The sequence below is a fragment of the Pseudophryne corroboree genome, chromosome 5 (assembly GCF_028390025.1).
Source record: "Pseudophryne corroboree isolate aPseCor3 chromosome 5, aPseCor3.hap2, whole genome shotgun sequence".
NCBI lineage: Eukaryota > Metazoa > Chordata > Amphibia > Anura > Myobatrachidae > Pseudophryne > Pseudophryne corroboree.
In genome coordinates this window covers 205,226,468-205,242,493 of record NC_086448.1, presented here as the reverse complement: position 1 = coordinate 205,242,493, position 16,026 = coordinate 205,226,468, and the positions used below count along the sequence as shown (strand labels likewise).

Here is a 16,026-nt window from a genome sequence, read left to right as displayed (position 1 = left end):
ATAGGGGTTTATCCCAGTATAATATAATGTTGCTTTCAGTGGTGCTCCCTAGAGTCAGAGAGTATCAAGTACCAAGGGACCAAACAAGAGGTTTGAAAGAAAGGACTCTTTTTTGGGAGCACTCTTAATTCAGAGGTTATTAGTATGATTAGTAGATTGTCAAAAAAGCAATTTAATCAATAAAAGTCAAAATTCTAAGAGTGACTGTATGTGAAAAACAAAACTTAGCGAAAATATTGATAAATCGAATTATTCGTGATCTCCAGATTCACGATATACAAGTTGCCAGGAGTAGAGTTCTGTGACGCTTTTGTCAAAAGGAATCTGCATAATATATTCTGTGGAATATATGACCATCATTCATACTGCTAATATCCATTACGGATTTTATAAATGCAGGGAATAAAATCATTGGTCATGCGAATCCCAGTATTAAATGACATAAAGTTGAGTGCCACTGTGTCCAATAGCCAATTTATTGCAGTACCAGGGTGTTCAAAGGAGGTCTCCCTTCCTTGTACTGACCCGGCCTTTCACTGCTTAGCTTCCAAGTTCGGAAGAGATTGGGCATCTCCAGTGAAGTGTGACCGCAATTATTGGACTTTTTCTCCTTGGTCACTCCAAATATATGCCAAATGGTTGCTGTACGTTAGGAATAAGGAATTCGTAACAGGTAAGTTACAAATAAAGGAGATTACATGCAATCAGCTGATTTGTCAATATATGACACAAAAGTCACAGGGGTTAATTACATCTGCATAATTAATCAGGTATGTGGAAAAATTCAAATATGCCACATCTATGATAATCTGTGACACGGCGGTCACAAATAATGAGAGAAATATACATACATATAATTACGAATATTCAGCAGATGTAACAAAGCAGCCACAAAAAAAGGGGGGAAGAGAAAGTAAACGTATGCAATAATCCTGACAATCACCAGCTGATTAATCAGCATATGACACAATGGTCAAAAAAGAGATAATTATGCATACACTCCCTTAATTATGTGGCTAAGTTTTTTGATTGACCTATAGTCAGCTGATAGACAGATACGTGGCACAGCGGCCACAGAAAGAAATTAGATGCATGTAATCAGACAATCATCAGCTAATTAATTAGAATATGACACAGTGGTCACCAAATGATAATTATGAGCACAATTCCTTAAATATAGTCCCTCAATTATGTAGCATGTGACATAGCAGTCACAGAAAAAATCACATAGATTATTAGAAACAATATATGTGGGAAAATTCATAAACACCACATATCATCACTAATTGATTAATTGTAAATCTGAGCTTAGAACAGATCACCAGTACGGCCGTACCAATTAATTTAGATACCTATTCAATTTATGCTGTAGAAGACAGCGTGAGATTTATGGTGAAATAGCAGACAAACGGACACAAATTAAGCGGATACCAGCTCTGGGGGGGGGGGGGGGTGTTTTGGGGGAAAAGAAGGATTGGGGAAAAAAATATATGTATCACAGCAGTTTATACAAAATTGCAGGGTGTGTTGCTGCAATAGATAATTAACCCTTGAATAGAGGATGAAGACTAAATTTGCATAAGATGTCTCTGATATTCAGAGATCTATTAGAAAAAATGTTTTGCAGGAAAGGGTAAGAAACAAATGGATGTTTGGTCAGTCAGTTTGCAGCCTTGCAAATTTAGATGAAGAGTGAATAGGTTTCACATTAGTGTGGGGTATATACGATACCAGTACTGGTGTTTGAGCTGTCCGTTCCGCTTTTAGCCGTGTGGAGGCTCCGGAGACTGCAGCGGCTTGTGTCCGTAGTAGCGCTCCAAGCGAGCGGTAGTTTGGGGCCGTTGCCGTGGAGATGCTCCGGAAGCTGCTGCGGCGTGTGTCCAGGGTCTCGCTCTAGGAGAGCGATGGCTTGAGGCCGTTACCTGGTGATGGTCTAAGCGCTCCGGCTAGCGCGGTCACTTGTGCGCATCACGTGATCGCCAATGCTTCCTGACGTACGTTTCGCAAGATAAGCTTGATCACAGGACGTGACTGGATGTGTTTGAAAAATGACAGTTAGGAGCTGGTTGGTTGGTACTTTATCTCCGTCCACTTCACCTCTCTCCAAAGCCACCTCCTTCCACCCTATAGGACCACTACCAATGATCATTGGGGAAGGCTATTTATTTTCATGTTTACAGGATGACAAGCAAGATTGCTGTGATTTAAGTTATTACAACCTCCTTTAGTTTAGGAGATATGAGGTGGGTGCTCCTTATGTTTTTTCAAGTGATATGATTAAAAATGGTGATTTTACATTGAATAAATGCATCAATTTCAACAATTGCCCTACGGTAACAATTTCCCTCCTTCAGTTGTACAGTGCCCTATAGAGTACAATATAATTTCTTGATCTATAGATATAAATAGAGAGCTGCATTAACCATTACCTATAATGAGTTACTTTTGCTGTATAATTCTAGGATGCCATGTCATGGCCTTGTGAAGTCATCCAGGAGCCTGTAATGTCATAAAGGAGTCTTTGCCCTCCAGGATGATAGCTGAGGACGCTGTGACTGAATGCACACTTCTAGCTACGCACCGAGACAGTTGCCAGCGAGACAGTGACCTCTTGGAAAGTGCATACTTTTCACATTTCTGAGACCGTCTCTTTGTAAGTACCCAATCACCACATTCTGGTGCTACTTATCTTTATTCTGATTGGCTGTGCTCTCTCCATAGCTTTATATTGTGCCAAATGTAATAGCCTCCACGCTGCAAAAAGAGACAAATCTTTTATGATTCAGCTTCAAATTTTGAAGTAGCAATTATTTTAAACTTTATGGCTAAATATCCAAAACATCAGCACTTTTGGAATCTCGGGGTCTGTTATATTTGGCCTATTATCAGGCGGAGCTACTTATTTTCATTTGACACAACTCAATCTATGTATAGAGTTATATATATTCATGTTTAAAATGTTAAATACAGTGAAACGTCAGTTTAAATTCTCCAATTTTAACAGGGCCGGCCTTAGTCAAATTTTTTTGGTATGCGAAAATAAGATTTTACTTACCGATAAATCTATTTCTCATAGTCCGTAGTGGATGCTGGGACTCCGTAAGGACCATGGGGAATAGCGGCTCCGCAGGAGACAGGGCACAAGAATAAAAGCTTTAGGATCAGGTGGTGTGCACTGGCTCCTCCCCCTATGACCCTCCTCCAAGCCTCAGTTAGGATACTGTGCCCGGACGAGCGTACATAATAAGGAAGGATATTGAATCCCGGGTAAGACTCATACCAGCCACACCAATCACACCGTACAACTTGTGATCTGAACCCAGTTAACAGTATGATAACAACGAAGGAGCCTCTGAAAAGATGGCTCACAACAACAATAACCCGATTTAGTTAACAATAACTATGTACAAGTATTGCAGACAATCCGCACTTGGGATGGGCGCCCAGCATCCACTACGGACTATGAGAAATAGATTTATCGGTAAGTAAAATCTTATTTTCTCTGACGTCCTAGTGGATGCTGGGACTCCGTAAGGACCATGGGGATTATACCAAAGCTCCCAAACGGGCGGGAGAGTGCGGATGACTCTGCAGCACCGAATGAGAGAACTCCAGGTCCTCCTCAGCCAGGGTATCAAATTTGTAGAATTTAGCAAACGTGTTTGCCCCTGACCAAGTAGCTGCTCGGCAAAGTTGTAACGCCGAGACCCCTCGGGCAGCCGCCCAAGATGAGCCCACTTTCCTTGTGGAATGGGCTTTCACAGATTTTGGCTGTGGCAGGCCTGCCACAGAATGTGCAAGTTGAATTGTACTACAAATCCAACGAGCAATAGTCTGCTTAGAAGCAGGAGCACCCAGCTTGTTGGGTGCATACAGGATAAACAGCGAGTCAGACTTTCTGACTCCCGCCGTCCTGGAAACATATATTTTCAGGGCCCTGACAACGTCAAGTAACTTGGAGTCCTCCAAGTCCCTAGTAGCCGCAGGCACCACAATAGGTTGGTTCATGTGAAAAGCAGAAACCACCTTAGGGAGAAATTGAGGACGAGTCCTCAATTCTGCCCTGTCAGAATGAAAAATTAAGTAAGGGCTTTTATATGATAAAGCCGCCAATTCTGACACACGCCTGGCTGAAGCCAGGGCTAACAGCATCGTCACCTTCCATGTGAGATATTTTAAGTCCACAGTGGTGAGTGGTTCAAACCAATGTGACTTAAGGAATCTCAAAACAACATTGAGATCCCAAGGTGCCACTGGAGGCACAAAAGGAGGTTGTATATGCAGTACCCCTTTTACAAATGTCTGAACTTCAGGTACTGAAGCCAGTTCTTTCTGGAAGAAAATCGACAGGGCCGAAATTTGAACCTTAATGGACCCTAATTTTAGGCCCATAGACAGTCCTGTTTGCAGGAAATGGAAGAAACGACCCAGTTGAAATTCCTCTGTAAGGGCCTTCTTGGCCTCACACCACGCAACATATTTTCGCCAAATGCGGTGATAATGTTTTGCGGTTACATCCTTCCTGGCTTTGACCAGGGTAGGGATGACTTCATCTGGAATGCCTTTTTCCTTCAGGATCCGGCGTTCAACCGCCATGCCGTCAAACGCAGCCGCGGTAAGTCTTGGAACAGACAAGGCCCCTGTTGGAGCAGGTCCTTTCTTAGAGGTAGAGGCCACGGGTCTTCCGTGAGCATCTCTTGAAGTTCCGGGTACCAAGTCCTTCTTGGCCAATCCGGAACCACGAGTATCGTTCTTACTCCTCTCCTTCTTATGATTCTCAGTACTTTTGGTATGAGAGGCAGAGGAGGGAACACATACACTGACTGGTACACCCACGGTGTCACCAGAGCGTCCACCGCTATTGCCTGAGGGTCCCTTGACCTGGCGCAATATCTGTCTAGTTTTTTGTTTAGACGTGACGCCATCATGTCCACCTTTGGTTTTTCCCAACGGTTTACAATCAGGTGGAAGAATTCTGGGTGAAGTCCCCACTCTCCCGGGTGAAGGTCGTGTCTGCTGAGGAAGTCTGCTTCCCAGTTGTCCACTCCCGGAATGTACACTGCTGACAGAGCTATCACATGATTTTCCGCCCAGCGAAGAATCCTTGCAGCTTCTGCCATTGCCCTCCTGCTTCTCGTGCCGCCCTGTCTGTTTACGTGGGCGACTGACGTGATGTTGTCCGATTGGATCAATACCGCCTGACCCTGAAGCAGGGGTTTCGCTTGACTTAGGACATTGTAAATGGCCCTTAGTTCCAGAATGTTTATATGAAGAGATGTTTCCATGCTTGACCACAAGCCCTGGAAATTTTTTCCCTGTGTGACTGCCCCCCAGCCTCTCAGGCTGGCGTCCGTGGTCACCAGGACCCAATCCTGAATGCCAAATCTGCGGCCCTCTAGTAGATGAGCACTCTGCAGCCACCACAGAAGAGACACCCTTGTCCTTGTCGATAGGGTTATCCGCTGATGCATCTGAAGATGCGATCCGGACCATTTGTCCAGTAGATCCCACTGAAACGTTCTTGCATGGAATCTTCCGAATGGAATCGCTTCGTAAGAAGCCACCATTTTTCCCAGGACCCTCGTGCACTGATGCACTGACACCTGGTCTGGTTTTAGGAGGTTCCTGACTAGCTCGGATAACTCCCTGGCCTTCTCCTCCGGGAGAAACACCTTTTTCTGGACTGTGTCCAGAATCATTCCTAGGAACAGTAGACGTGTCGTTGGAATCAGCTGCGATTTTGGAATATTTAGGATCCACCCGTGCTGACGTAACACTACCTGAGATAGTGCTACTCCGACTTCTAACTGTTCCCTGGACCTTGCCCTTATCAGGAGATCGTCCAAGTAAGGGATAATTAAGATGCCTTTTCTTCGAAGAAGAATCATCATTTCGGCCATTACCTTGGTAAAGACCCGAGGTGCCGTGGACAACCCAAACGGCAGCGTCTGAAACTGATAATGACAGTTTTGTACTACAAACCTGAGGTACCCTTGGTGAGACGGGTAGATTGGGACGTGGAGATAAGCATCCTTGATGTCCAGAGACACCATATAGTCCCCTTCTTCCAGGTTTGCTATCACCGCTCTGAGTGATTCCATCTTGAATTTGAACCTCTTTACGTAAGTGTTCAGGGATTTTAGATTTAAAATTGGTCTCACCGAGCCGTCCGGCTTCGGTACCACAAACAGCGTGGAATAATACCCCTTTCCCTGTTGTAGGAGGGGTACCTTGATTATCACCTGCTGGGAATACAGCTTGTGAATGGCTTCCAATACTGCCTCCCTGTCGGAGGGAGACTTTGGTAGAGCAGACTTCAGGAACCGGCGAGGGGGAAACGCCTCGAATTCCAGTTTGTACCCCTGCGATACCACCTGTAGAATCCAGGGGTCCACTTGCGAGTGAGCCCACTGCGCGTTGAAATTCTTGAGACGGGCCCCCACCATGTCTGAGTCTGCTTGTAAAGCCCCAGCGTCATGCTGAAGACTTGGCAGAAGCAGGGGATGGCTTCTGCTCCTGGGAAGCGGCTGCATGGTGCAGTCTTTTTCCCCTTCCTCTGCCCCGGGGCAGGAAGGAATGGCCTTTAGCTCGCTTGTACTTATGGGAACGAAAGGACTGAGTTTGAAAAGACGGTGTCTTTTTCTGCTGATGTGAAGTGACCTGGGGTAAAAAGGTGGATTTTCCAGCCGTTGCCGTGGCCACCAGGTCCGATAGACCAGCCCCAAATAACTCCTCCCCTTTATACGGCAATACTTCCATATGTCGTTTGGAATCCGCATCGCCTGACCACTGTCGCGTCCATAACGCTCTTCTGGCAGAAATGGACATAGCACTTACTCTTGATGCCAGGGTGCAAATATCCCTCTGTGCATCACGCATATATAGTAATGCATCCTTCAAATGCTCTATAGTTAACAGTATATTGTCCCTATCCAGGGTATCAATATTTTCAGTCAGGGAATCCGACCACGCGACGCCAGCACTGCACATCCAGGCTGAAGCGATTGCTGGTCGCAGTATAACACCAGTATGTGTGTATATACCTTTAAGAATATTTTCCAGCCTTCTATCTGCTGGTTCTTTGAGGGTGGCCGTATCAGGAGACGGTAACGCTACTTGTTTAGATAAACGTGTGAGCGCCTTATCTACCCTAGGGGGTGTTTCCCAACGTGTCCTAACCTCTAACGGGAAAGGTTATAGTGCCAATAATTTTTTAGAAATTAGCAGTTTTTTGTCGGGGGAAACCCACGCTTTATCACACACCTCATTTAACTCATCTGACTCAGGGAAAACTATTGGTAGTTTTTTCACACCCCACATAATACCCTTCTTTGTGGTACTTGTAGTGTCAGAAATGTTCAATGCTTCCTTCATTGCCGTGATCATGTAACGTGTGGCCCTACTGGACATTACGTTTGTCTCCTCACCGTCGACACTAGACTCAGTATCTGTGTCTGGATCTGTGTCGACCCACTGAGGTAACGGGCGTTTTAGGGCCCCTGACGGTGTCTGAGACGCCTGGACAGGCACTAATTGATTTGCCGGCTGTCTCATGTCATCAACCGTTCTTTGCAAAGTGCTGACATTATCACTTAATTCTTTAAATACGATCATCCAGTCAGGTGTCGACTCCCTAGGGGGTGACATCACTAACCCAGGCAATTGCTCCGCCTCCACATCATTTTCCTCCTCATACATGTCGACACACACGTACCGACACACAGCACACACACCGGGAATGCTCTGATAGAGGACAGGACCCCACCAGCCCTTTGGAGAGACAGAGGGAGAGTCTGCCAGCACCCACCAAGCGCTATATATATATACAGGGATAACCTTATATAAGTGTTAATCCCTTATAGCTGCTGTTTATATAGTTTTTAGCTGCCAATAGTGCCCCCCCTTCTCTTTTTTACCCTGATTCAGTAGCAAGTCTGCAGGGGAGAGTCAGGGAGCCGTCCTTCCAGCGGAGCTGTGAGGGAAAATGGCGCTTGTGTGCTGAGGAGATAGGCTCCGCCCCTTCACGACGTCCTTATCTCCCGCTTTTTCTGTAAAAAATGGCAGGGGTTAAAATACATCCATATAGCCCCAGAGCTATATGTGATGTATTCTTTAGCCAATCTAAGGTATATCATGTTATATTGCGTCTCAGGGCGCTCCCCCCCAGCGCCCTGCACCCTCAGTGACCGGAGTGTGAAGTGTGCTGAGAGCAATGGCGCACAGCTGCGGTGCTGTGCGCTACCTTAGTCTGAAGACAGGATCGTCTTCTGCCGCCGATTTCACCGGACCTCTTCGCTCTTCTGGCTCTGTAAGGGGGCCGGCGGCGCGGCTCCGGGACCCATCCAGGCTGAACCTGTGATCGTCCCTCTGGAGCTAATGTCCAGTAGCCTAAGAAACCCGATCCACTCTGCACGCAGGTGAGTCCGTTTCTTCTCCCCTTAGTCCCACGATGCAGTGAGCCTGTTGCCAGCAGGACTCACTGAAAATAAAAAACCTAAAATATACTTTTATTCTAAGCAGCTCAGGAGAGCCACCTAGCCTGCACCCTTCTCGTTCGGGCACAAAAATCTAACTGGAGGAGGGTCATAGGGGGAGGAGCCAGTGCACACCACCTGATCCTAAAGCTTTTATTCTTGTGCCCTGTCTCCTGCGGAGCCGCTATTCCCCATGGTCCTTACGGAGTCCCAGCATCCACTAGGACGTCAGAGAAAATTTATTTTGGCGCTCCTTAGTAAAATATATAGGGGCGTGGCTTAATTGGGTAGGGGCATGGCCACAGAATACTATAAATTCACATTACTCCGCACAGTAGAGCCCAGTATACATGCTATGCCACAGTAGAGCTCCTTATACACGCTACGCCACACCACAGTATAGATATTTATACATGTTATGCCACCCAGGAGCCGCTTATACACGTTATACCACAGTAGTATACACGTTACACTACAGTAGTATATACATTACACCACAGTAGAGCCACTTATACACATTACACCACAGTAGAGCCACTTACAGTATACACGTTACACCACAGTAGAGCCGCTTATACACATTGCACCACAGAATTATACACATTACACGACAGTAGAGCCGCTTATACACGTTACAGCACAGAGGAACCGCTTATACATGTTATACCACAGTAGTATACACGTTACACTACAGTAGTATATACATTACACCACAGTAGAGCCACGTATACACATTACACCACAATAGAGCCACTTACAGTATACACGTTACACCACAGTAGAGCCGCTTATACATATTACACCACAGTAGTATACACGTTACACCACAGTATAGCACTTATACACGTTACAGTACAGAGGAACCACTTATACATGTTATACCACAGTAGCATACACGTTACACTACAGTAGTATATATATTACACTACAGTAGAGCCACTTATACACATTACACCACAATAGAGCCACTTACAGTATACACGTTACACCACAGTAGAGCCGCTTATACACATTACACCACAGTAGAGCCACTTACAGTATACACGTTACACCACAGTAGAGCCGCTTATACACATTGCACCACAGAAGTATACACGTTACACGACAGTAGAGCCGCTTATACACGTTACAGCACAGAGGAACCGCTTATACATGTTATACCACAGTAGTATACACGTTACACTACAGTAGTATATACATTACACCACAGTAGAGCCACGTATACACATTACACCACAATAGAGCCACTTACAGTATACACGTTACACCACAGTAGAGCCGCTTATACATATTACACCACAGTAGTATACACGTTACACCACAGTATAGCACTATACACGTTACAGCACAGAGGAACCACTTATACATGTTATACCACAGTAGCATACACGTTACACTACAGTAGTATATACATTACACTGCAGTAGAGCCACTTATACACATTACACCACAATAGAGCCACTTACAGTATACATGTTACACCACAGTAGAGCGCTTATACACGTTACAGCACAGAGGAACCACTTATACACATTACACCACAAAGGAGCCACTTATACACGTTACATAGATTGTATATGGGGCACACTGACACATACATATGGTGCAGATCCCAGGGGACCACTGACACACACACGGTGTGAGACTGGGTCATTTTGTCATTTATTACAACACACACACTTGTGTCACTGTGCTTCTACGTCTATGCCGTATTGATGCTGCCCCTGTCACCCTGCCTCGGGCACAGGGCCGGATTAATATCTGTGGGGGCCCCTGGGAAACAAAGTTGTGGGGGCCCTTATTAATAAAAGGGACATAGTAGCAATTACCAACTCAAGTATTGAATATAGCAATCTTTTCCATATATATGTAAAAAAATATATATAATATTCATCTTGTTAATTGTGGTTAGTGCAAATGCACTGATTAATCCTACAGTAGTTTAAGCTTTAAAATCACAATTATTATTGAATCAGTATTCTTCCTAAGGGGTTATTAGTAATAACCACTTAGAAAGAATGACAGAGTCAATAATAACTCAGCTTATACTACTGAAGGAGTAATGAGTGCAATTAGTAAGATATTATATTTTACACATATAGGAAAATTATTGCTAGGTCCGATGTAGCTGATCAAGCCAGGGCGCCCCCCACCACCTGTCAGCTGGCGCTGCTGCAGCCAGAGCTGTGAGTGAAATGGGCGCCTCACTCAGCTCCATCACTTCTGTATTGCAGCGTGACCAGGCAGCGCAGTGTGACAGGGGAGAGGAGGCAGCAGGGTCTAGCAGCGGTGTAGTGCGGGCATGAAGTCTGGCTGCAGGGAGGTTAAGAGAATACAGATTGCAGAACGCCCTCATCGTTTCCGTGATCTACGCAGCATCATAGTCGGTGTATATACGTAGGGCCGGGCCTGATTCTTACACTGTCTTGAAATATCTTTTCTCATACGCCCTAGAGGATGCTGGGGATGCTTCAAGAACCATGGGGTATAGACGGGATCCGCAGGAGACATGGGCACTTTAAGACTTTAAAAGGGGTGTGAACTGGCTCCTCCCTCTATGCCCCTCCTTCAGACTCCAGTTAGATTCTGTGCCTAGTGAGACTGGATGCACACTGAGGAGCTCTCCAGAGTTTCTCGGAAAAAAACTTTATGTTAGGTTTTTTATTTTCAGGGAGACCTGCTGGCAACAGGCTCCCTGCCTCGTGGGACTGAGGGGAGAGAAGCAGACCTACTTCTGTGAGTTTCAAGACTCTGCTTCTTAGGCTACTGGACACCATTAGCTCCAGAGGGTCTGACCGCTAGGTACGACTAGATGCTCGTTCCCTGAGCCGCGCCGTCACCCCCCTTGCAGAGCCAGAAGTCAGAAGACGGGTGAGTAGAAGAAGATCAGAAGACTTCAGTGACGGCTTTGCCGCTGCGCGCCATGCTCCCACACACACAGCGGCACTACAGGGTGCAGGGCGCAGGGGGCGCCCTGGGCAGCATGAAACCTCACTAAATGGACTGGCAAAAGAGGCTTACAGTGCCTGGGCACTAAAAACCAGACCATTGCCAGTATAAAAATGTGAAAAATAGCGGGGCTGAAGCGCGCCATTAAGGGGGCGTGGCTTAGCCCTCACAGCTCTAATCAGCGCCATTTTCTCTTCACAGAGCTGTAGAGACGCTTTTCCATTCCTTCTACACTGCTGTGCAAGTAACAGGGTGCAAAACGGGGGGGGGGCACAGTAATTTGGTGCTGTTTTATTAGTTTAAAAAGCGCTAACAGGTCTGAGGCATTATTTTAATCGTTTCAGTACTGGGATAGGCGCTGGGTTGTGAGCTGGCAAAACTCCCTCTGTGTTTCTCTAACAGGCTTTGCTATGGGTCTGTCCCCTATAGCCCCAGTGTGGTTGTGTGTGTCAGTATGCATGTGTCGACATGTCTGAGGCTGAGTGCTCTTCCCAGGAGGAAGCTGGAGTGGGGACAGAAAAGACTGTGGGAGTGACCATGTCGGCACCGCCGACGGCTGACTGGGAAAATGTTTTGAGTGTTTTGAATGCAAATGTGGCTCGATTGAATAAGAGATTAGATAAATCTGAGTCTCAGAACCAGGCATGGAGAAAATCCATGGAGGATGCATTATCACAAGTTGAGGCCCCCTCGTGGTCACAGAAGCGTTCATTTACCCAGATACCGGATACAGATACCGACACGGACTCTGACTCCAGTGTCGACTATAGTGATGCCAGATTGAATCCTAAACTGGCTAAGAGCATTCAGTACATGATTGTGGCGATAAAAGACGTATTACATATCACGGAAGACCCTGCTGTTCCTGAGACAAGGGTCTGTATGTTTAAAGGAAGGAAACCTGAGGTAACGTTTCCTCCCTCTCATGAACTGAACACTCTTTTTTAAAAAAGCTTGGGAAAATCCTGACAAGAAGTTACAGGTTCCCAAGAGAATTCCGGTGGCATATCCGTTCCCCTCTGGGGACAGGGAAAAGTGGGAGTCAACCCCCACTGTGGACAAAGCTCTATCACGTCTGTCCAAAAAGGTGGCACTTCCGTCTCCTGACATGGCAGCCCTAAAGGATCCTGCAGATCGTAAGCAGGAAAATACACTGAAATCCATTTATGTCGCTACAGGTACGCTGCTCAGGCCTGCCGTTGCATCGGCATGGGTGAGTAGCGCTATTGAAAAGTGGGCAGATAACTTGTCATCTGATATAGATTCCCTGGATAGGGATAGCATTCTTTTGACACTGGGTTATATCAGGGACGCTGCAGTCTACCTAAAGGAAGCTGCAGGGGATATTGGCCTTTTGGGATCAAGGGCCAATGCCATGGCAGTCTCGGCTAGGAGGGCATTGTGGATTCATCAATGGAATGCTGATGCTGACTCTAAGAAGGCTATGGAGTCTCTGCCGTATAAAGGTGGTGTCTTGTTTGGTGACGGCCTCGCTGACCTGGTATCTACGGCTACCGCGGGTAAGTCATCGTTTCTACCTTATGTACCTGCTCAACAAAAGAAAACGCCCCACTATCAGATGCAGTCTTTTTGGCCCAATAAATACAAAAAAGGACGAGGGTCTTCCTTCCTTGCTACTAGATGAAGAGGAAGGGGAAAAAGGTCACAGGCTGTGGCAAGTTCCCAAGAGCAGAAGTCCTCCCCGGCTTCTACCAAATCCACCGCATGACGCTGGGGCTCCTCTGCGGGAGTCCGCACCGGTGGGGGCACGTCTCCAACTCTTCAGTCAGGTCTGGGTTCGCTCAGCCCTGGATCCTTGGGTATTAGAAATAGTAGCCCAAGGGTACAAATCAGAGTTTCAAGACGGGCCCCCTCACCGATTTTTCAAATCGGCCTTGCCAGCTTCTCTTCCAGAAAGGGAGGTAGTATGCGCTGCAATACTAAAGATGTGTCATAATCAAGTCATTGTCACGGTACCCCCGTCACAACAGGGGGAAGGCTTTTATTCGAGCCTGTTCGTGGTCCCGAAGCCGGATGGCTCAGTCAGACCGATTCTGAACCTAAAATCTCTCAGATAGAAAAATTCAAATTCAAGATGGAATCTCTCCGAGCAGTGATCTCCAGTCTGGAGGAGGGGGATTTTATGGTGTCGGTCGACATAAAGGACAGTGCCGTAACTAGACATTTCAGTGCTGTGTGCAAGAAACAGCATCGGCGCCCCCCCTTCCTCGCATCTGTGCGCACACCGCCCCCCCCCCCACCCCCCCAGGTTGGCCTAGCCTTACAGGACAGAATATGCAGTGGAAGGGCATCAGAAAACAAAAAAAAAAGTTTCTCGACACTCTGCGTTGCGGCTCTTCTGCCACCTCCGAATTCCTGAGCAGGCCCGGGATGTATAACACTGCACCGCGCTGATCCTGCCTTGCAGAGGGTCCTTGCAGATCCTATCTGGCAGCTGGCTCGACTCCTCCGGTTCCGACTCCCACCGGAGTGCTCCTGTCGCCCTCTCTACAGGGTCCTCTGTAAGGGGTTCTTCAGGCCGAGTCCTCACTGTTGGAGTTCTTCCGCGGTTCCTGATGGGTCTTGAAGCCAGTGGGGGTTGTCTTCTGTGGTGCCTGCATGCCCTTGGTCTCCACTGCCAGGTCTACTGTGGCCACAAGAAAAAGTGGGACTCCTCCAACATTTTGTTCCCCTCTGCCATGACTCCTTAGCGGCTTGATCTTTCCCGCAGTCTCCTCCTGTATGACTTTCTCCCACGCAGGCCCTCCCGATGACACTCCAGCAGCAGATAGGGGTCTTCTCCGGCTTAGATGCAGTTGGCTCCTGGGTCCTCAGCGCTGCTGCCACTCCAACGCGCCGGCTGTAATTGCAGACTCCACTCACTGGCTCCCAAACTCCCACTGCCGGTGGTTCCTTTCTGCTTGGGTGGCGGTTGGGGACGGTAGCTCCATGGATGCTCTGATCCTCTTGAGGTGAGCACGACCTTCGCACGGTCCTGGCACCACTTCTTCCACCTACGAACTCGGCAGCGCTGTATTTGGCAAACATCGCTGCAACACAAATAGGGCTGCCAATCGGGGTCAATGTGCACAATGCACCCTCAGCTAAAGTACACTATGTGCAAAGCACACTTCGCGCACACGTAGTTATGGCCCTGGTGTGGTGTAGTCTTAGACACAGTGTGAGAGTGTGTGTGTGGTGTAGCCTTAGACACAATGTAAGAGTGTGTGTGTGGTGTAGCCTTAGACACAGTGTGAGAGTGTGTGTGTGTGTGTGTGTGTGTGTGTGTGTGTGTGTGTGTGGTGTAGCCTTGGACACAGTGTGAGTGTGTGTGTGTGGTGTAGCCTTAGACACAGTGTGAGTGTGTGTGTGTGGTGTAGCCTTAGACACAGTGTGAGTGTGTGTGTGTGTGTGTGTGTGTGTGTGTGTGTGTGTGTGTGTGTGTGTGTGTGTGTGTGTGTGTGTGTGTGTGTTCAGGTGATGGAAAAGCACCAATATCTACTACTGTCAGTGTGCCATTACCGCTGAGCGAAGACGGCTGCTCTCACCCAAGCAGAACCGACACTAACCAGTTTGATTTTGGCTGGTGCCCCCCAGCATGGACGCTAGTTCTGCATCTGTCTCGTCACCCTTCACCCAGCAATACAGATCACAGCAGCAGCCAGCAACACCCATTACCTCTCAGAAAGAGGGAGAGAGTGACAGAAAAAGAGCAGGGTGAAAAAGTGAGAAAAGAGAGGGAGTAGAAAGAGAGAGAGACAGACAGACAGCAGAGTAGAGAAAGCAGGGTGAGAGAGAGGAAAGAGGGAGAGAGAGAGAGAGAGAGAGAGAGAGAGAAAGAAAAGAAAGAAAGAAAGAAAGAAAGAAAGAAAGAAAGAAAGAAAGAAAGAAAGAAAGAAAGAAAGAAAGAAAGAAAGAAAGAAAGAAAGAAAGGCGAGACAGGGGCGAGAGAAAGGGTTGAAAGAGGGAGAGGGGGAAGAGAGAGCAGGGCAGAGAGAGAGAGATAAGGCATGAGAGAAAGAGAAAGCATGAAAGAAAGAGAGCAAAAGAAAGGGAGGAAGAAAGAGGTGAGAGGGGGTGAGAGAGAGGGAGCTGGGGGAGAGCGGGCAGGGGAGACAGAGAGGAAGGAAAGAAAGAAAGAAAGAAAGAAAGAAAGAAAGAAAGAAAGAAAGAAAGAAAGAAAGAAAGAAAGAAAGAAAGAAAGAAAGAAAGAAAGAAAGAAAGAAAGAAAGAAAGAAAGAAAAAGAAAGAAAGAAAGAAAGAGAAAGAAAGAAAGAAAAGGGGGTGAGATGGTTAAGAGAGAGATGCGGTGGGCAGGGGGTGAGAGAGGGAGGGGCAAAAAAGAAAGAGGTTAGACAGAGTGGGGGTAAGAGTGAAAGAGAGGAGAGAGAGAGAAAGGGGGGAGAGATTGACTGCAGGGAAGAGAAAGCAGTGTGAGAGAGGAGGGAAAGAGGCACGAGGGAGGGAGGGAGAGAAAGAAAGAGGAGGAGAGAGAAAAAAAGAAACAGAGGGGTAGTGAAAGAGAGAGTTGATAGAGTGGGGGAGCAGAGTGAGGGAGATGATAGAGGGAAAGAGAACGAAGAAGAGAGTGCAAAAGAAATAG

General features: G+C 47.0%; 1 pseudogene; it reads right to left on the bottom strand.

Moving 5' to 3' along the window:
• Positions 1 to 475: 475 nt before the first annotated feature.
• Positions 476 to 595, bottom strand: LOC134931448 (5S ribosomal RNA; annotated as a pseudogene).
• Between the last annotated feature and the right edge of the window lie 15,431 nt (positions 596 to 16,026).